At 37.0% G+C, this 25,203-nt stretch overlaps 1 pseudogene; it reads right to left on the reverse strand.

The window, feature by feature from the left end:
* LOC122467121 overlaps positions 1–24,993 on the reverse strand; it is a 101,563-nt pseudogene extending 76,570 nt beyond the window's left edge.
* Between the last annotated feature and the right edge of the window lie 210 nt (positions 24,994–25,203).

Raw genomic sequence — 25,203 nt, forward strand, 5'->3', positions numbered from 1 at the left:
TCCTGTTTGAGTTTTGGAAGTGTGTGGGTGCTTAGGAGTTTGTCCATTTCTTCCAGGTTGTCCAGTTTGTTGGAATATAATTTTTAATAGTATTCCCTGATAATTGCTTGTATTTCTGAGGGATTCATTGTGATAATTCCATTTTCATTCATGATTTTTTCTATTTGGGTCATCTCCCTTTTCTTTTTGAGAAGCCTGGCTAGAGGTTTATCAATTTTGTTTATTTTTTCAGAAAAACCAACTCTTGGTCTCCTTGACCTACTCTACAGATTTTTTAGATTCTATATTGTTTATTTCTGATCTGATCTTTATTATTTCTCTTCTTCTGCTGGGTTTGGGGTGTCTTTGCTGTTCTGCTTCTATTTCCTTTAGGTGTGCTGTTAGATTTTGTATTTGGGATTTTTCTTGTTTCTTGGGATAGGCCTGGATTACAATATATTTTCCTCTCAGGACTGCCTTTGCTGCATTCCAAAGCATTTGGATTGTTGTAATTTCATTTTCATTTGTTTCCATATTTTTTAAAAATTTCTTCTCTAATTGCCTGGTTGACCCATTCATTCTTTAGTAGGGTATTCTTTAACCTCCATGCTTTTGGAGGTTTTGCAGACTTTTCCCTATGGTTGATTTCAAGTTTCACAGCATTGTGGTCTGAAAGTGTGCATGATATGATCTCAATTCTTTTATACTTATGAAGGGTTATTTTGTGATCCAGTATGTAATCTATCTTGGAGAATGTTCCATGTGCACTTGAGAAGAAAGTACATTCTGTTACTTTGGGATGCAAAGTTCTAAATATATCTGTCAAGTCCATCTGATCCAATGTATCATTCAGGGCCCTTGTTTCTTTATTGATCCTGTGTCTAGATGATCTATCCATTGTTGTAAGTGGGGTATTAAAGTCCCCTGCAAGTACCACATTCTTATCAATAAGGTTGCTTATGTTTGTGATTGTTTTATATATTTGGGGACTCCTGTATTCGGCACATAGACATTTATAATTGTTAGCTCTTCCTGATGGATAGACCCTGTAATTATTATATAATGTCCTTCTTCATCTCTTGTTACAGCCTTTAATCGAAAGTCTAGTTTGTCTGATATAATATGGCTACTCCAGCTTTCTTTTGACTTCTAGTAGCGTGATAGATAGTTCTCCATCCCCTCACTTTCAATCTGAAGGTGTCCTCAGGTCTAAAATGAGTCTCTTATAGATAGCAAATAGATGGGTCTTATTTTTTTTATCCATTCTGATACCCTATGTCTTTTGGTTGGAGCATTTAGTCCATTTACATTCAGTGTTATTATTGAAAGATATGGGTTTAAAGTCATTGTGATGTCTGTAGGTTTCATGCTTGTAGTGATGTCTCTGGTACTTTGTGGTCCTTGCAACATTTCACTCACAGAATCCCCCTTAGGATCTCTTGTAGGGCTGGTTTAGTGGTGATGAATTCCTTCAGTTTTTGTTTGTTTGGGAAAGTCTTTATCTCTCCTTCTATTCTGAATGACAGACTTCCTGGATAAAGGATTCTCAGCTGCATATCTTTTGTGTTCATCACATTGAAGACTTCCTGCCATTCCTTTCTGGCCTGCCAAGTTTCAGTAGATAGGTCTGCTACTATTCTTATGTGTCTATATTTGTAAGTTAGAGCCTGTTTATCCCTAGCTGCTTTCAGAATTTTCTCTTTATCCTTGTATTTTGCCAGTTTCACTATGATATTTCATGCAGAAGATTGATTCAAGTTATGTCTGAAGGGAGTTCTCTGTGCCTCTTGGATTTCAATGCCTTTTTCCTTCCCCAGATCAGGGAAGTTCTCAGCTATGATTTGTTCAAGTACACCTTCAGCCCCTTTCTCTCTCTTCTTCTTCTGCAATTCCTATGATACGGATATTATTCCATTCAATTGCATCACTTTGTTCTCTAATTCTCCCCTCATACTCCTGGATGTTTTAATCTTTTTCTTAGCTTCCTCTTTTTCCATAATTTTATCTGCTAATTCACCTATTCTCTCCTCTGCCTCTTCAATCCATGCTATGGCCCCCTCCATTTATTTTGCACCTCATTTATAGCATTTTTTTAGCTCCTTGTGACTATTTCTTAGTCCCTTGATCTCTGTAGCAATAGATTCTCTGCTGTCCTCTATGCTTTTTCAAGCCCAGCGATTAATTTTATGACTATTATTCTAAATTCTTGTTCCATTATATTGCTTAAATCATTCTTGATCAGTTCGCTAGCTGTTGCTACTTCCTGGAGTTTCTTTAGAGGATAATTCTTCCATTTCATCATAAGTGGAGTCAAATAATTTAAAAGGAAAAACTGATACAACTTTGCTATTGGACACCAAGTATATGGAAAAGGATATCTCAAGAATGACATAAAATTATATGGCTTGAGTAACAAGATAGATTCAACCTGTGAACGTAGGACTTTGTGTTGGAGATGGAAATTAGGATTACATCTGAAATATGCTAAATAGGGGTTATCTATGCAACATGCAGGTGGATGTGCCCAATAGATACTTAGTTATTTGGGTCTAGGTCCCAAGATGGATATATGAGCTCAAGATTTGGTTTTGGATTTGGGGAGGGGCTGATATAAAGAGCACATCAATGGTTGATTCTGAATAGGTGTCCTCCTAGACTGGAAGGAAAAGGCAAGGATATAAATGTGTTTGTTGTTAATGGGCACACAAGAAGTTGAGATGGGACATATCTTAGTTCTTCATGATATAGGAACTAATAGTGTTTACTAGATATAAAGTAGATGGGGCTGGATGGTGGATTGAGGACTGTGCTAGATTTTGGAATGGTAATAGAGGCAATGGAGAATGGAATTTATTAAAAGCAAGTAAGAGAGTTACTAGGTGTTATAGAGTGCTGTGCTGAGTGTGCAGAGTAGGAATCCATTGTGGTACTTTGGGATAACAGATAGTGATGTGGTCCAGTTTGTGGCCATGGCCCCAAGGTAGAGATGGATGTTACCAGAATCAGTGTGCTTATTATAAGCACAACTATAACATAAACCCAGTTTGCCAATAACTTCTGTAGTATGTGCTACCTTTGAAGTCCCTAAAGCAATTACATATAGTAATACTACTTTCATTTCTATTTTAAAGACGAAAAAAATATTTGGAGAGAATAAGTGATTTGCTCAGGGAAACCCAGAAAGTCAGTGGTGAAACCACATTATATATGGACAAATAATCTGTTTCTTAATTTGGTAAGTTTGCTTTCCTCATAAAGTGACTTCAGTTCTGTGAGAGACACTGGCCATCAGTCTCTAGTCAGAGTTAGTCTCTGATCAGATCAGTGACACCCACCTAGAGACACTGGAGGGATTTCTCCCTAGGGCAGAGTTGGATGTGAGGACCTTTGAAGCTTCTCAGTTTTAAATTCTGAGTATCCCTCCTTTAAATGCCATTGACAGTGGGTTTTTTTTAAGTTAATTTCACGATGTAAAATTCCAGAGGTGTCTGAAATTTTAACTAACTTAATTGCCTTCTTCACTTGCTGCTAAGATGAGATATGAGTTTGTTTAGTGTGGTTGTGTGTGTGTGCACAGAGCCAGAGATTTGACTTTTGCTCTTTATTGCATTTCTTAAACTAGCTACACTTGGCAATTCATTTACATCAATAATTGAAAAGCCATCAGTCTCCTCTTGTCTTAAACTCCTTGCTATGCACACTAATGATATGCATGATTGGCTATTGCCATAAAAATGCACCATAAATTTTTTAAAGATAATTCAACTACAGAGAATGAATCAATATGAACTATAGTGATAACATATGAGACAATCTCTATTGCCACTTCAAAGCAGTTAGTTCTCCTCTTGATGAGAACCTATCATTGCTTCCCCAACCGGAAGCAATGACTTAGGCAATGGTTTAGGACTTTCCTCTTTCAAAACCTTCCAAAGGTACCATGTTCTCTTCAACCCAGTTTTGTATATCACACACCCCTGGTGCTTGCTTCTGTTCTCTGCTTTCTTGTTTTTACTATTCTTAGGTGCCCTGTAAGTGGGAAAGACCTGTTGTGTCTTACATGTGTCATAAAATTGGGCATAATAGACTCCATTCATTCACTCATTCATTCATTCATCCATTCATTATTTCACAGACTGTCATTGTCCTTAAATTGATAGTACCTTAATATGTGAGATTGTCATCCATTAGAAGGTAAAAATTGCAATAGAAATCCAAAATGAAACCAACTCTGAGCTGGTCAATGCTCAGAGGTGTGATGTCTACACTGAATGAGGATATTCTGGCCACTAAGTGTGTGATGATTTCACTTATTTTGTTGTAGAATGCTGGGCAATGCTATTTTCAGGTAATTCATCAGTCTGAAGAGCCATCCCAGGAAAGGAATCAGAAGACAGAAAAAACTCCTTCTCCTAGCATTGTCTGTCCTGAGTCAGTGACAACAAATCTGTTTATAGAGACTGAGCTTCACACTTGAACATTTTTTTAGGTTTATTTATTTATTTTGAGAGAAGACAGAAAGAGCAAGTCAGGGAGGGGCAGAGAGAGAGGGAGACAGAATCCAAGCAGGCTGTGCATGGTCAATGCAGAGCCTGATGTGGGGCTCAAATTCATGAACCATGAGATCATGACTTCAGCCAAAACAGAGTCAGACCTTAACCTACTGAGCCAGTCAGGCACCCCAACACTTCAACATTTTAAGTAAGGAAGAGAATACGACCCATGCTTAACCCCCTTCTCTATATTGGTGTTTTTATAGAACATCCCATCATTAGATGGGAATGCAGTTCTGGTTGGGTAACAAAGATTTCCAGGTTCCTTTCCATTTTGCCTTATAGGATAGCCTTCTTTAGAAATGTACCTCTGTAGCACATACACACAAATACATGCAAACACACACATAAAATTATATGGCTTGAGTAACAAGATAGATTCAACCTGTGAACGTAGGACTTTGTGTTGGAGATGGAAATTAGGATTACATCTGAAATATGCTAAATAGGGGTTATCTATGCAACATGCAGGTGGAGGTGCCCAATAGGTACTTAGTTATTTGGGTCTAGGTCCCAAGATGGATATATGAGCTCAAGATTTGGTTTTGGATTTGGGTATGTGATTCACTCTCTAGGGCTGTCCTACATGTATTTGCATAGAATTAGATCCAAAGTTTTTTTGTTGTAGTGGGATAAATAAATTTTCTTGAACCGCAAAGTGATTTCTATTTGAATCTCAGGTGCTAAAATCCAGTTTATTATATTTTTGTTACCTAAAACTATAATTATTGATTAAAGGGATGTCTTGATCTCTGCTTATATCCCTCTTCCTCATTAGATCTCCATTCTAAGGTATGTATATCCATAAATATGTATACTAGGTAGTGTTGTTTGGCATGGATGACTTTAAACTGCGTATATATTATTGTGCTTTAATCTCATTATATTTCTTACATTATTCTTTAAAAGTATATTTTGGAATCTATTTATATTGCAATGTATTCTATTTAATTCTTTGTTTCCATAATAGATTTCACTGGATCCATAATATATTACTTACCCATTCTGCTGCTAAGTATCCCTCAACTTTGTGTTTACAATAAGATATGCATATACATATACCCCACTGCAATTAAATACTTTGTACAGATCCCCTCATAGAGCTTCTCTGAGATGAGTACCTCGGAATGGAAGTGATTCATCATAAGGCATAGGCTTAATCACATGAAGTCCCTTCTGATTACTCTCCATGGTGGCTGAGGACTGACATGATCAATGTGCCTGAGTCCTTGTCTGGCCTCATCTTCACCAGAACCTGGCATCGTGCACCTTTCCAATTCTTGCTATTCGTATGAATGTTGTCTGGGAGCTCACTGTTGTTGAATTTGCATTTGTCTCCTTCCAACTTAGTTTGAATGGTTCTTTAGAAACATTTCAGATATTTTAGCTTATGTTCCTTTGGCTGGTTTTGGCTCATTTTTTTTTTTCTGTTGGGTTTCAAACCTGTTTTTGCAGTGTTAGGAAAAAAAGATGTTGAGGGGAGGCATATCAAAGTAGTGGTAAAAGCAAGGACTCTGAAGTCAGACATGAGTTCTGGATTCCTGGATTTACTATCTACAAGCTACATGCCATTAAGCAAATTGTTTAAGATTTTATTCTTTCTTCTTTGTGAAGTGGGTAAGGTCTTAGTGGATGCTCAGTGTAGGAATCCGTTTACTGTTAATACTGTATGGCCCACATGGACCATTTAAAATGCACTCTCAACAATAGCCAAATTATGGAAAGAGCCTAAATGTCCATCAACTGATGAATGGATAAAGAAATTGTGGTTTATATACACAATGGAGTACTACATGGCAATGAGAAAGAATGAAATATGGCCCTTTGTAACAACATGGATGGAACTGGAGAGTGTTATGCTAAGTGAAATAAGCCATACAGAGAAAGACAGATACCATATGGTTTCACTCTTATGTGGATCCTGAGAAACTTAACAGAAACCCATGGGGGAGGGGAAGGAAAAAAAAAGAGGTTAGAGTGGGAGAGAGCCAAAGCATAAGAGACTCTTAAAAACTGAGAACAAACTGAGGGTTGATGGAGGTGGGAGGGAGGAGAGGGTGGGTGATGGGTATTGAGGAGGGCACCTTTTGGGATGAACACCGGGTGTTGTATGGAAACCAATTTGACAATAAACTTCATATATTGAAAAAAAATAATAAAATAAAATAAAATAAAATGCTAAGTGGTGTTATTTCTGTTAAAAAAAAAAGCCCTCATATTCTCTATCTTCTCCCCTCCCTACCTTATGGGAAATTTTTTCCAAAATGGTGAGGTAAATGGTGTTCGACTATCACCTTCATGTTTATTGTTCTATTGTTACTTTATTTTCCTTTTTGACAAAGTAATATTGTAATGAAGTATAATTTATATATAAAATGCACAGATCTTAAATGTTCATTTCCATAAATTTTGACAGTTTCATACATGCGTGTAACAACTACTCAAAACATTGCAAACATTTCCATCATCTCAGATAGTTTCTTGGTACTTCCTTCTGGTCAATCATCTTCACATTTACACCCCTGGCAAAACTGTTATTTTGATTACCACATGGATGTCCTGCCTGTTCTTGGGTTTAATATAAATCTGTGTGTGCTCTGCTGTGTCTGGCTTCCCTGGCTTGGCATGAGGTTTCCTAATCCACTCATGTCATTACAATTATCAGCAGTTTGTTCCTTTTCATCACTGACTAGTACTCTATGGTATGCATGTGCTGCAAATGGTTTATACTTTCTCCTCTTGATAGACACTGGGGTATGTCCAGTTTGGGGTCATTATGAAAAAGACTGCTAATGAAGATTCTTTATTAGAAGCATGTGTGTGTGTGTGTGTGTGTCCCCGTCCATCTACCTATGCGTTAATCTATTTGGGGAAAATACCAGGGGATGCACTAACTGGGGTTAGGGTAGATGTATGTCTAAGTTTATTTTGAGAAACTGCTGAGGAGTATTTAAATATAATTATACCATTTTACATTCTTAGCAAAGTAGTAGAGCTCTGGCTGATCCACATGTTTGTCAACATTTGATATTGCCTATCTGTTTTACTTCAGTCATCCTACTGGGTGTGAAAAGTATGGTGGTTGTAATTCCATTCATTGATGACCAATCCCCTATTCGTGTTTATTGGCCATTCCCTCTGCAGCGTTGGTCTGGCAGATCTTTTCTGCCCCCGCTCTCCTGGTTCATTAGAACCCTCCACCAGCCCTCCATCTCCAGCCCTCTGTCATCCCTGGAGGGGGGCTCTGGTGGTTGTGGGGGTGATGGGTGGGGCTGGTGGGGGACCACATGTCTTCATTTGTGGAGTGTCCAAATCTTTTTCTTCATTTTTGTTTACATTAGTTTATCTTCTCTGTTGTTGATTTATTTGTAGGAGTTCTTTACATAATCTTCATACAAGGTCCATCTATGTCTATACCCATATATCTATCCATCTATCTATCTATATATGAGGAAGTGAAAACATCCTCAAACCTGTGGCTTTTTCTTACTTTTTAATATTATATTTTAATGAGAAGAAATTTTAATTTCAATAAAATTCTATTTGTTTGTTTTGTGCTTTGAGGTTTATTTTCTTTTTAAGATATCTTATTCCAATGTCATGAAGATATTCTTTGGAATTTTTCCTTCATAAACTTCATTGTTCTAGCATTTAGGTTTAAAATGTTTCAATCTATGATTCATCCTTTTTGTTTGGAGTGGAGTAAGGGTCACACTTTTTTCTTTACAAATGTAATTCCAGTTGTTTTGACATTCATTTTTATTACAAGGCTTTTCTTTTTTCCTATTTAATTGACTTGGCTTTGGTAAAAAATCAATTGACTGAATATTTATGAATGATTGTGAACTCTCTTTTATTGATTTTAGACCAATGCCACACTGTATTATCAGGGATTTATATTAATCTGAAATCATGTAGTACTAATCCTTTAATTTTTTCCAAGATATTTTTTGGCTATTTTGGACAATATGCATTTCCATGTAAATTTTCTGATCATCCTGTCAGTTTCTTCAACAGCCAAAGCTTGGTGGGGCTTTCACTGAAGTTGAGTTGTATCTATAGAAATTTAATGAGAATTGACATCTTAACAATATTTAATCTTCTAATCTTAAACATGACCCAACGTCCCAGTTATATAAGTCTTTAAATTTCCCTCACCAGTGTTTGGTAGTTTTCAATTAAGAGGTCTTGCACATCTGGGGTGCCTGGGTGGCTCAGTCGGTTAAGTGTCCAACTTCCACTCATGTCATGATCTCATGGTTTGTGGATGCAAGCCCCATGTCAGGCTCTGTGCTGACAGCTCAGAACCTGGAGCCTGTTTCACATTGTCTGTCTCCCTCTCTCTCTGCCCCTCCCCTGCTCATGCTCTGTCTCTCAGCAATAAATAAATGTTAAAAAAAAAAAAAAGAGGTCTTGCACATATTTCATTAGGTCTATTCCTAGGGTTTTGTTGTTTTTTGATAATTTTGTAAATAGCAGTAGTCTAATATAATTTTTCAGTTTGTTGATATTATGTCAGATATCTGAGTTATATGAGGTATTGATCAGTAATTCTTTTATTGATTCTTTAAGTTTATTTGTATGTTTTTAGCGAGACAGCATGAGCAGGGGAGGGGCAGAGAGAGAGGGAGCGATAGAGAATCCCAAACAGGCTCCATGTTGTCAGCACACAACCCCACTCAGGACTGGAACTCCCAAACCGTGGGATTATGACTTCAGTTGAAACCAATAGTCAAACACTTAACTGGTTGAGCCACCCAGGTGCCCCTAAATTTCTTTGTTTTAGTTCCAGTGTAATTAACATGCGGTGCAATGTTAGTTTCAGGTGTACAATATAGTGATTCAATAATTTCATACAATATCAGGTGCTCTCACAACAAGTGCCCTCCTTAATCCCTGTCACCGATTTCACCCATTCTCCTCTCTCCCTCCCCTCTGGTAATTAGTAGTTTGTTCTCTGTAGTTAGGAGTCTGTTTCTTGGTTTGTCTCTTTCTCTCTTTTTTCCTTTTGCTTGTTTGTTTTGTTTCTTAAATTTCACATATGAGTTATCATGTGATATTTGTCTTTCTCTGACTGACTTAGTTTTTAGAATTTCTTTTCAACATTGGAATTATGCTGGCCTCCTAAGACTGGGAATTATTCCCATCTATTTCCAAGAGAACTTGTGTAAGATTGGCGTTATTCTTCCTTAAATGCTTAATAAAATCCGTGGGTAAAGCCATGCAGGCCTGGAGATTTCTATTATGGGAATGTTTATGATTATGATTTAATTATTTTAATAGCGATAGAACTATTAAAGTTAAGTTCTACTTGTATCACTTGTTTTTGAAGAAATTTATTAACTTTATATAAAGTATTGAAAATATTGCCATAGAGTTGTTTATAATATCTCCTTTATCATGTTAGTCTTTGTAGGATCTATAATAACGTTTTCTTTGTGCATTCCTAATATTAATAATTTGAATTTTGTCTTGTGTTCCTTGATTAGTCATCTTGGGTTTTATCAATGTTATTAATTTTTCAAAGAAACAGCTTTAAATTTACTGGTGTCCATACCATTTCTCCATTTTTTATACAGTTTAAATTTTTTTTTTAATTTTTAAAAATGTTTATTCATTTTTGAGAGAGAGAGAGAGCAAGCGCATGAGTAGGGGAGGGGCAAAGAGAAAGGGAGACACAGGATCTGAAGCAGGCTTCAGGCTCTGAGCTGTCAGCACAGAGCCTGAAGTGGGGCTCAAACCCACGAATGGGGAGATCATGACCTGAACTGAAGTCAGATGCCCAATGACTAAGCCACCCAGGTGCCCCATCCATTTTTTATTATTTTTGCTTTTATTATTACCAGTTTTCTTCTTACTTTGGACTTACTTTATTCTTCTTTTGCTACTTGAACACACTGGAATATTAATTTTTCACTTCCTTTTTCTAACATAAGCATTTAAATCTATAAAATTCATTATAATTAATACTTCACTGCATTTCATATATTTTGATAGTCTGTTTTCATTATCATTTACTTTGAAATGTTCTCTACTTTCCCTTATGATATTATGTTTTACTCATGGATTATTTGAAATTCTGTAGGTTTAATTTCACAATACTTGAAAATTTTCTTCATGATCTTATTGTTACTGATTTTTAACTAAATACCATGTGGTCAGAACATGTTCTGATTACAATTACATAATATTTATTAAGCTTATTCTATGGCTCAGCATATTGTTTATCTTAATGCTACATGTTCCTTTTAAATTAATGTGTGTTTTTTGGTATGGGAGTGTAATGCTCTTTAAACTCCAATTTAGTCAGGTTAGTTGAACAACATTTATTGTTTTTGTTTATTCCTACATCCTCTGTCCTTAATGATATTTGGTATAAATGTTCAGTTATGGATTGTTGAAATTGTAGATGTATTTATATTCCCAGTATAAAATTTCTTTATATTTCCCTTGAGTCTATTTTTTGCTTTGTGTAATTTTTAATAAATATTGAGGTGAAATTCATGTAACAAAATTGATCACTTTAAAGTGAAAAATTCAGAGGTATTTATTACATTCACGATGTTGCCCAACTGCCATTTTTATCTGCTTTTAGAATATCTCCATCACTTACCCATTTAACAGTCTCTCCTCATCCTTCCCTCACCCAGGCCCTGGCAACCACAAATCTGTGTTCTGTCTCTGTGGGTTTATTTATTCTGGATAGTTCATATAAATGGAACCATACAATATTTGTCCTTTTTTTTGTTTGGCTTCTTTCATTTGGCATAAAGATTTTCAGGTACCTCCAGGTGGTAACATATGTCAGTACTTCATCCCTCTTTTTGGTTGCATAACATCCCATTGTGTGTGTGTGTGGGGGGCACACAATTATTTATCTACTAATCCATTGGTCAACATATGAGCTGTTTACACTTCCTGGCTGTTTTGAATAGAATGCTGCAAACATGCATGCACATGAACTTGTTTAAAGACCTGTTTGTTTTTAATTTTAAGTGGTATATGCCTAGGATTAGAATTATGGGATTATACAATAATTCTGTACTTAACTTTTTAAGGAACCACCAAATGTTTTTTCCCCCACTGCAGCTGATCCTTTTTGCATTCCTTCCAGTAATGTAAAAATGTTCCAATTTCTCCACATCCTTGCCAACACTTGTTATTATTTTCCATCTTTTTATTATTGCTATCATTGTGGGTATGAAGTGTACCACTCTGTACCACTTATTTGTATTAGCCTAATTACTAATGGTGTTGAGCATCTTTTCATATGTTTCCTGGGCTTTTGAATATCTTCTTTGGAGAAATGTCAATTCAAGTCCTTTGTCAATTTTTAAATTAGGTTGTCTTTTTGTTGTTGAGTTTAAGACATATTCTGGGTAATAGACCCTTATAGGATATATGATTTGCCAATATTCTTATAGGTTATGTAGGTTTTTCATTCTGTATTCATTTATTTTTGAGAGGGAGAGGAAGGGAGAGAGAGTGAGAGCAAGCAAGCACAAAAGCAGGGAGGGGCAGAGAGAGAGAAGACAGAGAAATTTGAAGTGGGCTCCAGGCTCTGAGCTGTCAGCACAGAGCCCGATGTGGGGCTTGAGCCCATGAACAGTGAGATCATGACCTAAGCTGAAGTTGGACACCCTACCCAATGACCCACCCAGGCATCCCCAACATTTTTAATTTTGATGAAGTCTTATTTATCTGGTTTTTTCTCTTATGCATGTGTACACACACACACACACACACACACACACATACACACACACACAACTGATTGCCAGATCTAAGGTCATGAAGATTTATCTCTATTATCTTCCAGTGGCTTCATTTTAGTCCATCAAATTAAGTTATGATCCATTTAGAACTACTTGTATATATGGTGTGAGCTAGGGTCCAACTTCTCTCTTTTATATATGGTTATTCAGTTGTCCCAGTACCATCTGTTGAAGAGACCGTCATTGAAAATCATTTGGTAGTAGGTATATTGGCATACTTACAGACTCTAAATTCTATTGCATTTTTTCTCTCTTCCAATCCTTATGTCAGGACCACACTGTTTTTTGTTTTACAACTGTTGCTTTCTAGTAGGTTTTAGAATGAGAAAGTATGAGTTAGCCAGCTTTGTTCTTTTCAATATTAATTTAGCTATTTAAAACCCCTTTAGCTCTGTATGAATTTGAAGATCATCTTTTCCATTTCTTCAAAAAAAAAGGCCATTGGAATTTTGATATTATTTGCATTGAATCTGCTAATCACCTTGGATAGTATTGAAATCTTAACATTACTGAGTCTTCCATTTCATGAATACGAGATGTCTTCCAATTATTTTAGGTAGTCTTTCATTTATTTTTTAAACATTTTCCACATGCAAGTTTTTTCCTGTTTAGTTAAATTTACTCCTATGTATTTTATACTTTTAGATCTATTGTCCATAGAATTAATTTATTAATTTTCTTTTGGGACTGTTTATTTTTGGTGTATAGAAACATGACTGCACAATGTGTTCTGGTTTCAGACTTCAGTGCCAGGAAAGGTTGATTACCTTAAATAAATAGGCTTGTCTTTGATTTGTTGATGTAGATCTGTGGAATGCTCATAGTATTTCCCAAGCCTCTCAAATTTGATGAGATAACCTTCAAATTCCATTTCCCCTGGGGGTCTTTTTTCCCCCCTGGGGGCTTGTTAACTTTTGGTTTTAGTGTTCTTTTGTTTATTGGTTTGGGGGTTTGTTTTTGTTTCTTTGTGTTTTCCTGGTTTTAATATTCTTCACATTGGGTATAGGGCAAGTCTTACTCTAATTGGTGACTTTTACTCATAAGCAGTAGCCTTTCTGTTATTTTAGCTGACTGCTATGGCTGCTAAGAATTTGTTGATGAGATAAGTATACAAGAATTGAGATATACCATGCACACTTTCAGACCACAATGCTATGAAGCTTGAAATCAACCACAGGAAAAAGTCTGGAAAACCTCCAAAAGCATGGAGGTTAAAGAACACCCTACTAAAGAATGAATGGGTCAACCAGGCAATTAGAGAAGAAATTAAAAAATATATGGAAACAAACGAAAATGAAAATACAACAATCCAAATGCTTTGGGATGCAGCAAAGGCAGTCCTGAGAGGAAACTATATTGCAATCCAGGCCTAACCCAAGAAATAAGAAAAATCCCAAATACAAAATCTAATAGCACACCTAAAGGAAATAGAAGCAGAACAGCAATGACAGCCTAAATCCAGCAGAAGAAGAGAAATAATAATGATCAGAGCAGAAATAAACAATATAGAATCTAAAAAAACTGTAGACAGATCAATGAAACGAAGAGTTGGTTTTTTGAAAAAATAAACAAAATTGATAAACCTCTAGCCAGGCTTCTCAAAAAGAAAAGGGAGATGACCCAAATAGATAAAATCCTGAATTAAAATGGAATTATGACAACCAATCCCTCAGAAATACAAGCAATTATCAGGGAATACTATGAAAAATTATATTCCAACAAACTGGACAACCTGGAAGAAATGGACAAACTCCTAAGCACCCACACACTTCCAAAACTCAAACAGGAGGAAATGGAAAGCTTGAACAGACCCATAACCAGCAAAGAAATTGAATCAGTTATCAAAAATCTCCCAACAAATAAGAGTCCAAGACCAGATGGCTTCCCTGGGGAATTCTACCAGACATTTAGACAGAGATAATACCTATCCTTCTCAAGCTGTTCCAAAAAACAGAAAGGGAAGGAAAACTTCCAGACTCATTCTATGAAGGCAGCATTACTTTGATTTCCAAACCAGACAGAGACCCAGCGAAATGAGAACTACAGGCCAATATCCCTGATGAATATGGATGCAAAACTTCTCAACAAGATACTAGCAAATCGAATTCAACAGCATATAAAAAGAATTATTCACCATGATCAAGTGGGATTCATTCCTGGGATGCAGGGCTGGTTCAACATTCGCAAATCAATCAATGTGATACATCACATTAATAAAAGAAAAGATAAGAACCATAGGATCCTGTCAATCGATGCAGAAAAGCATTTGACAAAAGTCAGCATCCGTTCTTAATAAAAACCCTCGAGAAAGTTTGGGTAGAAGGAACATACTTAAACATCATAAAAGCCATTTATGAAAAGCCCACAGCTAATATCATCATCAATGGGGAAAAACTGAGAGTTTTCCCCCTGAGATCAGGAACATGACAGGGATGTCCACTCTTATCGCTGTTGTTTAACATAGTGTTGGAAGTGCTAGCATCAGCAATCAGACAACAAAAGGAAATAAAAGGCATCAAAATTGGCAAAGATGAAGTCAAGCTTTCACTTTTTGCAGAGGACATGATATTATACATGGAAAATCCAATAGACTCCACCAAAAGTCTGCAAGAACTGATACATGAATTCAGCAAAGTTGCAGGATACAAAATAAATGTACACAAATCAATTGCATTCTTATACACTAATAATGAAGCAACAGAAAGACAAATAAAGAAACTGATCCCATTCACAATTGCAGCAAGAAGCATAAAATACTTAGGAATAACTCTAACCAAAGATGTACAAGATCTGTATGCTGAAAACTATAGAAAGCTTATGAAGGAAGTTGAAGAAGATAAAGAAATGGGAAAACATTCTGTGCTCATGGGTTGGAAGAATAAATATTGTTAAAATGTCAATACTACCCAAAGCTATCTACACATTCAATGCAATCCCAATCAAAATTGCACCAGCATTCTTCTCGAAGCTAGAACAAGCAATCCTAAAATTCATATGGAACCACAAAAGGCCCTGAATAGCCAAAGTAATTTTGAAGAAGACCAAAGCAGGAGGCACCACAATCCCAGACTTTAGTCTCTACTATAAAGCTGTAATCATCAAGACAGCATGGTATTGGCATAAAAAGATGCATAGACCAATGTAATAGAATAGAAACCCCAGAATTAGACCCACAAAAGTATGGCCAACTAATCTCTGACAAAACAGGAAAGAATATCCAATGGAAAAAAGACAGTCTCTTTAACAAATGGTGCTGGGAGAACTGGACAGCAACATGCAGAAGAATGAAACTAGACCACTTTCTTACACCATTCACAAACGTTAACTCAAAATGGATAAAGGACTTGAATGTGAGACAGGAAACCATCAAAACCCTAGAGGAGAAAGCAGGAAAAGACCTCTCTGACCTCAGCCACAGCAATTTCTTACTTGACACATCCCCAAAGGCAAGGGAATTAAAAGCAAAAATGAACTATTGGGACCTTATGAAGATAAAAAGCTTCTGCACAGCAAAGGAAACAATCAACAAAACTGAAAGGCAACCAACGGAATGGGAAAAGATATTTGCAAATGACATATCGGACAAAGGGCTAGTATCCAAAATCTATAAAGAGCTCACCAAAGTACACACCCAAAAAACAAATAATCCAGTGAAGAAATGATCAGAAAACATAAATAGACACTTCTCTAAAGAAGACATCCGGATGGCCAACAGGCACATGAAAAGATACTCAACATCGCTCCTAATCAGGGAAATACAAATCAAAACCACACTCAGATATCACCTCACACCAGTCAGAGTGGCCAAAATGAACAAATCAGGAGACTATAGATGCTGGAGAGGATGTGGAGAAATGGGAACCCTCTTGCACTGTTGGTGGGAATGCAAACTGGTGCAGCCACTCTGGAACACAGTGTGGAGGTTCCTCAAAAAATTAAAAATAGACCTACCCTATGACCCAGCAGTAGCACTGATAGGAATTTACCCAAGGAATACAGGAGTGCTGATGCATAGGGGCACTTGTACCCCAATGTTTAGAGCAGACTCTCAACAATAGCCAAATTGTGGAAAAAGCCTAAATGTCCATCAACTGATGAATGGGTAAAGAAATTGTGGTTTATATACACAATGGAATACTACGTGGCAATGAGAATGAATGAAATATGGCCCTTTGTAGCAACGTGGATGGAACTGGAGAGTGTGATGCTAATGAAATAAGCCATACAGAGAAGACAGATACCATATGTTTTCACTGTTATGTGGATCCTGAGAAACTTAACAGAAACCCATGGGGGAGGGGAAGAAAAAAAAAGAGGTTAGAGTGGGAGAGAGCCAAAGCATAAGAGACTCTTAAAAACTGAGAACAAACTGAGGATTGATGGGGGTGGGAGAGAGGGGAGGATAGGTGATGGGCATTGAAGAGGGCATCTTTTGGGATGAGCACTGGGTGTTGTATGGAAACTAATTTGACAATAAATTTCATATAATAAAAAAAAAAGAATTTGTTGATGAGAACTCTCCCTACTGGCTCAGCAAGTACTTCAACATCCCTCAACATTCCTTTCCCCCAATAGTGATCAACCCCTAGCATCTCTGTTCAGGTCTCAACCTCATAGTGGCTGCTCTCAGGAAGTCTTGGTTGGTCTCTTCCTGATCACATATAACCAGTCATCAACCACAGACTTGTGGACAATTCTGAACCCCTTCTCTTCACAGCCTCCATTCCCCCAATATTCCAATCCACAGATTTGATACATTTCAGCAGCTTCAAATTCTGATTTCTTCTTAATTTCAATAGGACAGTCTTATTCTACTAGATCTGCATCAATTTTTGCCCAAGTAGGGATATTTTCCCCAAGCAAGTGATCAAGGAGCTCAGCTCATGAGTTCCTCCTCTCATAGATTTAGTCTTGTACTACCTATTTTCCACTCCCTGAATAACATGTAGCAACTAGACCCAGTTTTATAGCTGTTACAGCAGGAGAGATAGTCTGGTAAAAATCATTTCACCATAACCAGAAGTGGAAAACCCAGCGTAATTATTTTAGTTTCCCTGTCTGTTAATTCCATCTAGGCCATTTCTTGAATGTTTTCTCTCTGAGTATGAGGTGCATTCACTTTCTTCATCATATGCCTTGAAATTTTTTATTGAATGCTAATAGTCATTTTGTGTAGAAGAATAGTAGAAATTGAGATAAATGATGTCTGACTCTAAAAGAGGGCATTCCACTTCTTCTGATAAGCTAATATTGGAGAAGAAAGCTTGAGTGAATTTAACTTTTTGATGACTTGGGTCTGGGCATGACTGTAGGTTTAATTGATTTAGATTATCTCTAATTTCAAAATTGTGTGGGCCATATCAGGAGTTTTCCTTTGGAAGGACTTGGGGTATGAGCACTAGAGATATTCCAGAGATCTTTTTTATGCTTTATAGACAAGTGTCCAGCTTTCTGAATGCTAGGAGATCTCCCTGTACTTTACAGACTAGGTCTAAGCTTTTGGGTTGCTGAAAAATTCTCTTTGTTATCTATTTCCTATCCACCTCCTGTTTCCTATGCCTATAGAGATCTCTTTACTGCCTCATTTTAACTTTCAGAAGACAGCTACAGTATTCTTGTGGAAAAGTGATTTCTCTCAGCTTTGCTAATAGGTCTTTGGCACATTACCCCTTTTCATTTGGTACTGGAATGAGCTTTTGTGTGGATGCAGCCTTAGTCTATGGCTAGGGCTCCTTAGAATTCTAATCTGTCTTGCCAGCCCCCACATATATTTCATAAATTTGTAGAAATTTGTATTTTTCTTTAGTATCCCAGCATATGGCGAGTTTGTTCTCTTTGTGCTTCTCTATTAGGGATTATAGCAGTCATGGGTCTTTTGTTCTACTATCAAGTGCTTGTGACTATTGGAAATGTATTTTGCTTAATTTGTGTAGGCTGTGTAGTGGGTTCCCAAAGAGCTAGCTTGTTCTCATTGTTAGGTAGAAGTAATATTCTCTTGAAAATATTTCCTCTGTGTTTTTGGTTTTGTATACATGTATATTTATTTCTGAAATCAGGTTTCCCCCCAAAAAATGCTCAGATAGGGATCCACCATGCTTTGAGTATTCAGGTAATCACAAATTAGAGTTCATAAATGTGGTATTCAAAAGACAAAATTTTGAGCATGATCTAGCTAGTATTTAGGGGTTTGGGAAGTTTAATGTACCTTAGAAGCCTAGAAAGCATGTATAACTGTTCTTCTGGGCTATGAGCCCTCAGAGTTCTCCCTTCTGAGTACTTAATTTACTGACTGCATAATCTATATGTAACTGTTCCTACATGACAACTTCCTAGGATAGTCCCTTGACTCCCTTGAATGAAGCAGAATGAATGAAGGATTGAGGAAGACCGAAAATGGGAGAACTCTAGAGGGAAAGGGGTAGAGACAGAGGTAAGTATGGGGATAGGCAGAGAGGGAGGCTGGAACACTGGAAATAGAATAGGCAGGGAGGCTCTGGGAGAGAAATCAGGCAGTCTTCCTAGCAGAACAGGAGGCTGATGGCTCTAACCCAGTAACTCAGTTCCTATGTGTCCTCAGTATCATCTGTGGAGAAAGTCAGTGAGCAAAGGAGGGGAGGATGCCTGGCCTGTTCCTGTGAGTTATTTCTGGATGCATTATTCATATTTGATAAATCATTTAGAGGCAGCTACTTTATTAGCTTATAAAGCACATTATATGGTTTTAAATTGTTAATACAGGCTGTTGTGATGCATATTGTACCTCAGAAAAACCATGCATCACTTTAATTCATAGCCTCATTATAAAGCTTGTTACAGAGTGCTGCATTATTGCATGAAGAATAGTGGAGTAACATTTCTGCAAGAAACCTGAATGTTTTATTTACATCATTGGTGGCTTGGTATAACATATAAGAAATGCTTTTGAAGATGGAACCAGATCAGATTCTGAATTTTGAGGACAGATACCTAACATCTGCCTCCTCTAGACTTATCTTAATACAGACTTAGCACCTGGTTTGAGGCTGCATACATAAGTATCCAGAAAAGTCTTGCTTGACTTGCTTGGTGCCCTTGGATGAGTTGGCTTGTCCACTTCTTTAGGATCCCCAGAAACATTAGTGCAAACCTGATCCTAGGACTTGCTTTTCTTTATTCACTTAAGAGTCCTTGATCTCTGCCCATGTGCCAGGTACTGTGCTGGACCTAAGATATAAATGATTAGTAGCATAGTCTTATTCCCTGACTTCATGAAGTTTGCCAGTGTTTCCAACTAAGAAGGAGAGAAGGATGGGTTTGTGCTGGAGTGCTGAAATTAACTGAGTTACAATCTACATGTATAATTTATAGGTGACAAGGGTAGTATGCTAGTAAATAACCAAATTTTCAGAAGTCTGAGTGATCAGTAGGCTTTGATTCAAACTGAAATTCAGACCACCTCCTCCAGGAATCCCACCTCGACAAAGCCAAATCTAAATTGGAATCTTGATTCATTTACTGGTTGTTTGTCCTTGGGTAGGTCACTTAGCCTCATTGGTACTGAGCTTTCTCATCTGTAAAATGAGAATAATTGTTGCCTTATCTCACTGACTCACAATGAATATTAAATACAAGGCTTAGCTAAGAGTTAGAGACATTGCAAGTGCTCAGTAATTTGTTGGTGTTTCAGTCATTCAGCAGCTGAAAGTAGAACATGGCAATGCTCTTCAAACTCCCCCTGAAACATGCTTAGGTGCACACCATGGAATTCACAATTGTAAAGTATCAAGTATGAAATTATATTTTAGATTAGTGGTTAAAGCCACTAAAAATTAAAGGTTCTCTTTAGACAATGTATAATCTAATTTAATACCTGTGCTTTGGCATCTCTCTCCCCTTGTGAATTGCTACTCTGTGCATGGCTTTCTGGAATTTAAAGTAGGGAACTGTCTCTCATTTGAAATCAGTGGAAACTCTAAGTAGTTCATGGTGAGGGTTCATATTGAAGAATAATTGGGAAGGATATAGGTTGGAAGAGGAAAAGTGATGAAAGGCATTAAACATTAGTTCAAATAATACAGGCTTGAGGAAATGATAGTAGGTAGCCAATGCTGGTCCCCAAAGATTTAGAAAAAGGACTACAACATCAGAGCTTGAATTTCGGAGGTCATATGAATTGGTGTGTGACTTGGTATGGGGGTGGGGGAGGGTTAAATTAAGGAAGACCAAGTGTTGACCAGTTTAGATGATAGAGCAGTCTTAGCATCTTCCAGATTCTGCAATTACTTCCTTCCCCAATTTTCCTGACCTCTGAACCACCAACTCATATGGGGCATCCAAGTCCCATATTGGCATAGTCTTCCCTCCATGATACAGAAAAATTATGCCACCTGCAACTCTCATTAAGAAATAAGTACTCCTGTAAGTTTCTTGAGGATCTCTAGGAAAAGCAGAGTTAAGAAAACTTTGAAAAGGAAAGAAATTAATACCTGAGTGATATTATTATACTGTACTGAACTTTGGAATTATAAAATGCTTCCTTCATATATAATGAAAAAGTGCAATAACATTTGCCTTTATGTTTATTGTTAATGTATGGAATGATGGAATGTGGATGTCTGTGCCTCCAAATCAGCTTCATGCTGCAAGGTTAGTCTTACTAGAAATAATTTTTTTTATGATTTATGAAACACTTTTTTGAATGTTGAAAACAGAAAAAAAAGGCAAGGTTCACATATTTTAGAGTTAATGAGGCTCAATGTTAGCTAGTCATTTACATCAAAAATAAGCATAGGAAGAAGAGGAAGAATCTGTGCAAATACTTTTTTTAGATGGAATCTGTGCTAACAGGTGAATATCCAGACCAAATAAACTTTTTTTTTAATCTGGCACCCTTTGATTTCTGAATCCATAAAATAGAGTAAGGGAGAGAAGTGCCAACATCCCAAAGATCCTCTAGAAAATGAAGTTGCTAACATTGGCTGACTTTCTTCTAACTTTTTACTTACAAAACCAGTGCTTCCACATGCTTTCACTCTGATTTCAAGACCTTGGCATTTTTATTAAAGTAAGAGGCAGATGAGTGATGAATCCTAGTCACATTCACTTGGTGTTACACAAGGCAAGTAAGCAGAAAAACTAGTCTTTTAAAAAAAATTTTTTTAACATTTATTTATTTTTGAGACAGAAAGAGAGAGAGAGCATGAACAGAGGAGGGTCAGAGGAAGAGGGAGACATAGAATCTGAAACAGGCTCCAGGCTCTGAGCTGTCAGCACAGAGCCTGACGTGGGGCTCGAACCCACAGACAGCGAGATCATGACCTGAGCCGAAGTCAGACGCTTAACTGACTGAGCCACCCAGGCGCCCCGAAAAACTACAGTCTTAATTAAAATGCAGGAACTCATGGATCCATACAGAAATCATGACATAATCAACACAGTATCTATCTGTCCAAACAATGTGCTTAGGAATGGTTTCTCTCTCTCTCTCCTCTGTCTCTCTCTCTCTCTCTCTTTCTCCCTCTCTCCTCCTCCTCCTCCTCCTCCTCCCCCTCCTCCTCCTCCTCCTCCTCCTCCTCCTCCTCCTCCTCCTTTCCCTTCCTCTTGGTTAAAACTGAAATACTTAGCTAGTATTTTCTGTAGAAATACTCAGTCAGCTCCAAGGCTATATTTACCAAGTTCAATGAAGCTTCTCAGGAGTCACCAGGAAATGGCTCCCAGGGGACAGCTGGATACTGTTAAAGGAATGGAATTTCCTTCAGATTTTGAACTGTGGACAGTTTTTTCATTCCCCTTTTGTTGTTACTTTATCCCAGCTCCCAAGAACTCCGGGACTTGTCTGCTGCTTACTGCTCTCTTGTTGGGGTTCTTCTTCCTCCTGGAAAAGGGAAGAAAATAGAATAGTTTCCTAAGTACAATTTTTGTTTGAAAACAAAGCATGCAAGCTCCTTCTACATTTTTCTGAGGTGTTTACTGCTAATAAAAACAAACAGGGGATGTTAAGAAGAAACATGAGACATGCATGCACCTGCAAACACACACTATCCTTTACATATATGTTGATCTTTACACTGTGTAGACTCATTCTGTAGGTAGGATCTTACTGGAAAGGGACAGCACTACTATGTTTATACTCACTTCTACTTTACAGATGAAGAAATGAAGGTCCAGAGAACTTGAGAGATTTACTCTGTAGCTAGTAATGGTGGAACTGGTTATCAATGCAGTGGGAGTTTTATCTACATGACTTCTAACAGAGCAGGAGGGATATTTAAAACTGCAGTAGGAGTTTCTCTAGAATTTGCTAAAATGTTACTGGAATAAAGCTGTTTTTAATATAATTATTACCATTTATAAGCATTTATCATCTGCTAAGTGATATATGTGTATGCCTGGACAAATGAATGAACATTGAACCTAACAACAAACTTACAAGGGAGGAATTTTCTCCCTAATTTTATAGACTAGAATTTTGCTGTATTCTAACTGCACATTTCTGAATGATGAACTTAGAGTCCCCTCATTTCCCTCATGCCCTGTCATGGGGCATCCCTCATGGTCTCTCACCACAGGCCACTCCATAGGATGGTCACACATGATCATATTCCTGCTCTTCTAGGAATGGATTTCTCCTATATCACTAAGGGGAGCAGGGCAGTGCAGGTTGGGAGTGGGAGGTAGCTTCTCATTCCTCACTGCCTGCCCACATCTGTCTCTTCTAGACCCATCCTCTAAGTGCCATCTGATCTTCTTAGTAATCACTCTGTCATCCTGTTACATGGCTCAAGGCTGCCACATAAAGTTACAATGGTTGTACACTGCAACTCCGGGGGCGCCATTTACTTGTGTAGTTACAACCAAAGGGTGTTTTCTGGAAGATGGCAATAAAGAGTCTGGAGGAACAGGTGGCTTTTTCTCCTTCATACAAATGCACCATTTGAGCTGTGTGGCTCCTTGTGACCCTAGTTTGGCTGTGCAGTCTGAGGTAGGGGCCACAATTCAATCATCTGGCCATGCCTCCTGCCTATCCAACTTGTCTTTTACAGTGATCTGAATGGCACATAGTCCTTGTTCCAGATAGAAGGTTCACAGTCTAATTATTAGAGGTTATAGGTATATATTATTGTCTACACATAACTAGATGCAAAATTTTAGTCAAGTCTAAACAGGTATCCTGTTCTCACAGAAAAGATTGCTTTACATTTGTCAAGTCTTTATAGTTCTATATTTCCTTTGCGTTACAAAAAAAAAAAGTTTGTGGCATGATAACTAAATTGTCCAAAGTATGTTTATTAACCTACCTTTTTAAAAAACAAGTTTCCTTCTTTCTTTGACTACAAGTCACTGGTAATATGTTTTTATAATCTTTTTTCCTATTTCTTTTTGATAATTGACTATATAAAGTCTTTAGACTATTCTTTGGGAACAGATCTGCTATATTTCTTTACAGGAATATTCTGAAATAGAGTGACCACACCTCTTTATTGGACATGCAGAGTGTTTCCATTTTCATTTTGCTATTATAAATAGTGTGACCATCTTTTTGTACATTGAAATGATTTTTTTCCTTTAAGATAGATTTTGAGAAATGGAATCATTTGGTAAAACAGCAGAAATATGTTTAACGATCGTGAAATGCGGAACCAAACTGATTTACAAGGAACACTGTTATTTTATTCTCCTAATAGAAGCATTTGAAAAAGCCTGCCTCATTGCACCATTACCAACCTTGAAACAATTTGATAGCAAATAGAATACCCATTTTTTATATGCTTTTCTTTCTTATTTTTTAGAGATGTTAAACATCCTCTCACATGTTTATTAGCCATGTTATATTTCTTATTTTTAAAACACTTGTTCCTGTTCCTAGTGCATTTGTCTCTTATTATGTTAGGGCTTTCCTTACTTATTTTCAGGAGCACATTATTTATTAATGGCATTATTTATTTGTTTATCATATATTTAAAATATATTTCTGAGTTGAGATTTTTAATCTTCTTTTGTTTTTCAGCTAAGAGAGTCTGCTACTCTAAAGTCACCACAGAGGTCAGTGACATGTTTAATTACATATGATTTTAGAACAGTATATATTTATTCTTTAAAATAATACCTTAAGTTGTATGGCATTTATGTGTCTATGTGACATGCATCTTGGTGATGTGGTATAATTTGGTTATCCAAATGGTCAATGTTGCTATCTCCGTCTCCTAGATACCCAACTTTTCCCCATTTGTTTGTAGTTTTCCTCATTTCCTGGGGAATCAGTTCACCTGATGCCCATCTGCTCACTCTGCTCATAGCACTCCAGCTCATCCCCCAAAGAATCCACCTTTCTGCCCTTTGATCTGACTTAATAATCCTAATAATCATCTGAAATTTTTTAAAAGAATATACTGTGTACCTGAGGTCAAAATACTAATACCCTCTCAGATGTTTAATATTTTAAAAATTGCATTAGGTAACTGTATGTCTTGTCTCCATTTTCTTTTAAAAATAACAGAAAAAAAATCTGCTAAGACTGATGAATCAGTAGTAATATACAGGTAGATTAGGAAAACATAGTAGGGAAATGGCCATCCACATCACTGTTGGAAAGAAATATAAAGGAAAACTTTTTGGTAATTAGAGACATTTGGAATTATGTTTTTATGTTACCTGAAAGCATTGAGTTCTCTAAGTTGTCTGATATTCCCTAAGGAGGTAAACTCCATAACCATAAGTATGAAAAAGAGTAGGTTTTGAGGCTTTGTGGACAATGGATGAGCATTAGGAGAATGCAGATCTTTAGGAGAATTGACCAAGGAGAAAGAAGACTGCGGTCAGGGTGACTGTAAATCAGGTAAGAGCAGATGTGAGTATATATCAACTATCGTTTTATCTCATCTATTGACCCAAAAGCTAATCTTAGCCTTTGTTTTGGC

The sequence above is a fragment of the Prionailurus bengalensis genome, chromosome A3 (assembly GCF_016509475.1).
Source record: "Prionailurus bengalensis isolate Pbe53 chromosome A3, Fcat_Pben_1.1_paternal_pri, whole genome shotgun sequence".
Classification (NCBI taxonomy): domain Eukaryota; kingdom Metazoa; phylum Chordata; class Mammalia; order Carnivora; family Felidae; genus Prionailurus; species Prionailurus bengalensis.